This window comes from Ambystoma mexicanum, chromosome 14 (assembly GCF_040938575.1).
Source record: "Ambystoma mexicanum isolate Mex_15411 chromosome 14, UKY_AmexF1_1, whole genome shotgun sequence".
NCBI classification, from domain to species: domain Eukaryota; kingdom Metazoa; phylum Chordata; class Amphibia; order Caudata; family Ambystomatidae; genus Ambystoma; species Ambystoma mexicanum.
Window position 1 is genome coordinate 310,347,043 of NC_090940.1, and position 6,000 is coordinate 310,353,042.

The following is a 6,000-nucleotide window of genomic DNA, read 5'->3' on the forward strand; positions in this document are numbered from 1 at the left end:
CCTGTTGCACCCTTTTCCTCGAGAAAACCATGCTCACACTTTTATCCACAGACACCGAAAAGCCCCATTTCCCAGACCAGTCCTCCATACGCACTATCGCAGCTTGCAGCCGACTCTGCACCAACAACAAACTCCGCCCTCTTACCCATACCACACCATCATCTGCGAAGAAATCCACCTGACACCCGATTCCCGCCAAAGCCCGAATCAACCCATCCACCACTACATTAAACAGCATTGCACTAATCACACTTCCCTGCAGCGTCCCATTCTCCATCTTCCAAACTTCAGACAGCACCCCCCTCACTCTCACCTGAAAGGTCCTATCAGCCAAAAACGCCCTAATCCACCGAAACATCCTCCCCTTCACACCAATCTCCAACAGTCTCACCAACAACCCACTCTTCCACACCATATGATACGCCTTCTCCAAATCCAATAAGAACGCTCCCACCAACTCCCCATCGCACAATGCCTCCTCCACCCCAGTCACTAATCTCACTAACGGATCAGCCACTGACGGATTCCTCCTGAACCCACTCTAAAAATCACTCAAACACCCATTTGACTCCAAATAAAACCCCAATTGCTCAACTACCATCCGTTCCATAACCTTACACAGCACAACAGTCAGCACAATCGGCCTATACGACTTACACTCAGTAGGAACCTTGCCACCCTTCAAAATCGCCACCACAATCGCTCTTTTCCACAACTTCAGCATAACTCCACTCTTCCAGATCTCACTGAATAAAGCCAATACCTCTAACTTGCATTCCACTGGCAACTTCTCCAAAAATACATACATGACCCCATCCACCCGTGGGCTAGACCACTTCCCCTTCCGAATCGCCCCATCCAACTCCACCATAGAAAACGGAACCTCATACTGCTCCTCCCAAGGCCCAACATCCGCCAACAACTCCCGCATCTCATCCTCAACCACACCCATACTTAGCCTCACCGCTTCTGGGAAGTTCCCTGAACTGTGCACCCCCGCAAAATACTCCCCCAACAAATTTGCCTTATCCCCATCCTCACTGACCACCTCTTCCCCTTTTAACAACACTGACACACCACCCTGCGGCCTCATCAATCCGGACATCTGCTTGAACTGTTTCCAAACCTCACCCACACCAGAATCACTCCCCAGGGACCCACAATAGCCCCTCCAATATCCACGCTTCCTTTCCCTATTTACCCTCTGCACCACCGCCTTAGCCTTTTTATATGCCACCAAATCCACCAACATTCCTGATCTCACCGCCCTGGCCCTAGCCTTCTTACGCGCCGCCACAGCCCTCGAATATTCCACCGACCACCAAGGAACCTCGACCTTCCCACCCTTCCCCCTTCTCAATCTCCGGAACTGCCGCCACAGACGCTGCTCTCATTCCCTGCACCAGATGCTCATTCCATTCATCCACCCCCCCATCCCTACCTCGAGGAACAATCAATTCCTGACACACTCCCTTGTACATCTCCCAATCAGCCTTCCTAAAATTCAACCGGCTCCCAGACATCCGTGACCTGATCTCTACCTCACCCCTCACAGTCACCAAAATACCAGAATGATCGCTCCCTATATCCCCATCCTCACACACCTCCCAATCACATTCTCCAGCAATCGCAGCAGACACCCAGGTCAAATCCAAACACGCCAACTTCCCAGTCCTCACATCCAACCACGTACCCGAACCATCATTCAGCAAAAACAGACTCAATTAATCCGCCATGTCCTCCAACAGATCCCCATTTGCATCTGTTCCGATCACTACCCCACAACGTGTTGGCACTGTTAAAATCGCCACACAAAACACAAGGTCCCACATGTCCCCTTATCACTCCAGACAGCACACCCACCTCCACCACCTCACACGGATTATAATAATTTAACACCAATACTTGCGATCCCCCGACCCGAATCCCCGCCCCGATGGCCTCCACTGCTCCATCCACCACAATCTCTCTTGCAACCAACCCCTTCCGAACTGCCAGAGCCACACCCCCTCCTCTCCCCTCCAACCTATCCTTACGAAACAACTCAAAACCCGGAATCACAAATCTCAGATCACCCCTTAACCACGTCTCCTGAATACAAACCACATCAACATTCAATTCCCCACACAGCACCGCTTTCAACTCCTGCCCATTCCTCAACAAACTCCTCGCGTTCCACTGCAAAATCCTCAGGCCGACACCCCACTCTGCTTCCACACTTTATTAACCATCCTGAACACATCCAGTTCCAACACGTCCACAACACTCAAAAACCTCCTCCCCGCTTCCACCACTCCTTTCATAAGATCCGAAATACTGACAGACAAATTCCCCTGAACCAGCTCAAGCACACTCACCATAAAGCACATAAACTCAGTTTTCGGGACAACCACCATTTCCACGCCTTTCATCTCACCCACCATACTCTTCCTTCCCACAGTCTCATCCACCACCGGCTCCCTCCCACACACCTCACTCACCACCCGTAGCGGTTTCACCTTTGCCACAGCCTCCGCATAAGACAAACCTTCCGCCACCCTCACCTGCACCACCTCTCTCGCCACCCTGTGACTCTCACACCCCCTAAACGCAGTCGAGTGCCCTCCCCCACAATTCACACACTTCTCCAGGGTCTCCACCTTACATTCCTTAATATCGTGATCTCCTCCACACCTCCCACAATGCCTCTCATTCCTGCACACTCTCGTCACATGTCCAAACTGCTGACACTTATAACACCTCAACGGCATCACCACATAAACTTTCACACGGAACCTCTGATAACCCATCTCCACCACCTCTGGGCACTCCGTTCTCGCAAACCTCACTGCCACAGTTGTAGACACCACATCCCCATGTGCATCTCTCCTCCCCAACCTCCACCACCCCCACACCCGCCAGCTGCTCCTCCACCTCAGACATATTCACAGACACCGGCACTCCATACAGCACCCCCTTACACGACACACCACTTTGGTCAAACACTCGCACTGCATGCCTACCCAGACAGCGTACCTCCAGAATCTTAGCCTTACTACCAGCATCCGTCCCCTCCACCAACAACCGTCCCCCAGCCAGCACTAGTACCCAAGTAACATCCCCCACAGCCGCCTTCACCCATCTGGCAATCTCCATCAAATTCTCCCCCGGAAACATCTTCTCGCGATTATCAGTCTTCAACACCACCTTCCACACACCTTCCCACTGCATCTACTCCTCCCCAAACACACCTCCCTGAGGCTTCCAGCCCCTCCAAAGCACACTTTTCCTGGGTCCCCAGCCCAGAGTTGCCCCGGTCCAGCCCCCCTTCATCATTCCTCTGTGGAGACCTGCTACAAACTCGCCCCTCACTTCCCTCATTCCCCCCTCCACAGATGGAGATTTCACAGTCAGCATCTTCCCTCTCTTCTAACCCTCCTTCACCACCCCTTCTTCTCAGCCTTCTCACACCCCTTTGATTTCCTTGCCATCTCATCCATGCACACTCACCCCCTGCACTCTCCTGGAGAATCCGCTCCGCCTCCTCGAGCCCAGCATCATCCACCCAGATACCGCTCCGCCCTGCCTGAGTCCGCCTCACCAACGTCATTCAACGTCAGCAACCAATGCCTAGTTCTCATACGAGAAACGGCGCCATCAGTGCAGTGTTGCCAACCTGGCGACTTTCTCGCTATATTTAGCGAGAAAGTGCGCACCCCTAGCGACATTCTGCTAAAAAAGCGGCTAGCGAGAAATCTAGCTACTTTTTTCCATTGGTTTGGGAATTACACTTTTTTCTATTGGTTTCCAAACCAATGAAAAAAAAGTAGCTAGATTTCTCACTAGCAACTGACCTGATGCGGACGTAACTCTTGACTCGACAGCTGTCGGGTCACCAGTGTATGCAACAGCAGAGCGTGATGCCATCCCGCAGCCGGTCAGGCTCAGCCTCCATTTCGTGCAGTGCTGCACTGATCAGGCTGCTGCTGCAGGGTACTGGCAAACGTTGCCTTTCGGCTCTGTGGTTTTTCCCCTGTGAATTTAGAAAGTGAATTCAATGTTCACTTGCATTAAGAATATTTAACAGATTTGAACATCTTTCCATCGTGTGCCATCAGTTGTGTATTTTAGAAAGCTCCATTGGTGCATTTTGTCAGAATAAACCCACAAGTCTGCAGTCAAACATGTTTGGACAACTGTGTTGCAAAAATGAAAATAGCAAAACATAAATAAAAGTCAAACTTTGTATTCCAGAAGTAAACTGCACTATGATAAAATATCAATATATAATTCAGTATACGGCTCGATCCGGAAAAGTAATGAATTCCCTGGGGCTCTATGCACCAGGACAGGCAACCTTAAGCCACCTGGAGTCACATCTAGTACATTCTACATGTTTTCAGACATACTGGTGCGTTCCTAGAAGGGTGATTTTTTAAAGTGAAATTCACAGATGTTTGCCTCTCTGATTTTCAATCACCCATCATGCACCTGGCAAATTATGCAAATTAGGCGATGATGTCATTTAGCTACTTCTAGCTGCTTTTTGAACAGCCAATAACTACTTTTTTTACTGAGGAGTTGGCAACACTGCATCAGTGTGACCGGCATGCAGCACTTCCTGTCCCCCCTTTTCAAAACTTACAACTCTTCCAGTCCGTATCGCGGTTTTGCCTCTCTCCCTCCTATGAACTACGACTCATTGACAGGCCAACGTCCTCCTGCACACCACTCTCCCGTTGCGGAAAAAGCTCTATAGCGCCTCCTGTAATCAGCGCATTGTGTGTGTCTAGTTTATTGTGTGTGTCTAGTTCCCATACGAGTCCTGCCAAATAAAGAGCTGACGGTCCTAAGTGTGGCGTACACTGAGATCCCGAATCAAGTGAGAGAGGGTGAGCCCGCCTCACGTGACAAAGGACCAGTGAAGTGAATAAAGTGGGGGATGCGCGTAAAGGGAGGACCCACTCAGAACGAGCAAGCTGCCTGCTGTATTGTTTTAGCTCTGCACTGCGAGTACAGAAACAGCGTCCTTCTTTCACCCGACCTCCAACATTACACATTGGCGACAAGGTGGAGCCGGCGGAGCAGAACCCGTATGTGCCACGCCCCCACAACTTGGCCTCCTAACGTGAATTAAACGCACCAGAGGAAAGTAGCGCTTAACCAAGAAGGAACAACCCCGTGCAGTGAGAGACCCGTGCCAGCACCCGCTAACACGTAAAAATAATATTCAGAATCTTGTGCGATATTATTTTATCAGTTAGTTAGCGGCCAACTACGTCTTCCACATGAGAGCAAGCTCTGCACGTGACGTGGACAGACACTTTTTTTACTGGCGTCCTCTTACCTACGTGGCTTCTCTATCTTCTTTACTCTGTACCTTTGCCCTGACAACAAACACCCAATGTCATGTATATTAATATGTTCAAAGGAATAAACAGAGAAGAAATACTCGTTGCTGAGTATTAGTCCTTTGTCAATGTCTATACCCTGGAGTCTGGCTAACAGGTCGTTTGTTATAAAATACTTTCTGGGGCTGAGATCCAGCTGGCTTGATTCTTGGTGGAGCCGAGTGCTTGATGTCACTTGATAGTGAATTAATGTTTTCTCTAAAAATGTAGGGTACAATGTGTGGCAGTGGATCGGGGAGGAGAGAAGCTGGGATGAGTGAAAGGTGGTCAGATAATTCCAAAATCCTATACTATTACAAAATGCCCACTATCATTACTTTTTGTAAACATTAGTCATTGATTTTAATGCTGCTTAAAATGTGCATACTATTATTTGTGAAATATCCACACTTTTTTGTGTAGAAAAAAGACAGAAATATAAAATGTTCCAACATAAAATGTTTTAGAAACATATGTTGTGTTTTTATACACAATTAGGTACTTATCACTGACTGTTTACACTTAATAGTGTTTCCATATTCAATTTCAGAGTCCAAAATAACTCCTGTGAACTGCCCAAGTGATGGGAAAATATATTGTGCTCCATCACTTGACTAGTAAGATAACATCA

General features: G+C 49.0%; 1 protein-coding gene across 3 annotated transcripts in view; it reads right to left on the minus strand.

Annotated features, from left to right (window-relative positions):
• The window catches only part of DGLUCY (D-glutamate cyclase), an 847,613-nt gene extending 842,195 nt beyond the window's left edge, over positions 1-5,418 (minus strand). Inside the window, exon 1 of one of the 3 annotated variants that reach the window (XM_069637445.1) lies at positions 5,327-5,418. The gene's annotated coding sequence lies outside the window, so the exon portion shown is untranslated. Of the gene's footprint in view, positions 1-4,624; positions 4,646-5,326 lie in introns of those variants that run through there. The other 2 variants (XM_069637447.1, XM_069637446.1) reach the window with 2 other exon arrangements.
• Positions 5,419-6,000: the final 582 nt, after the last annotated feature.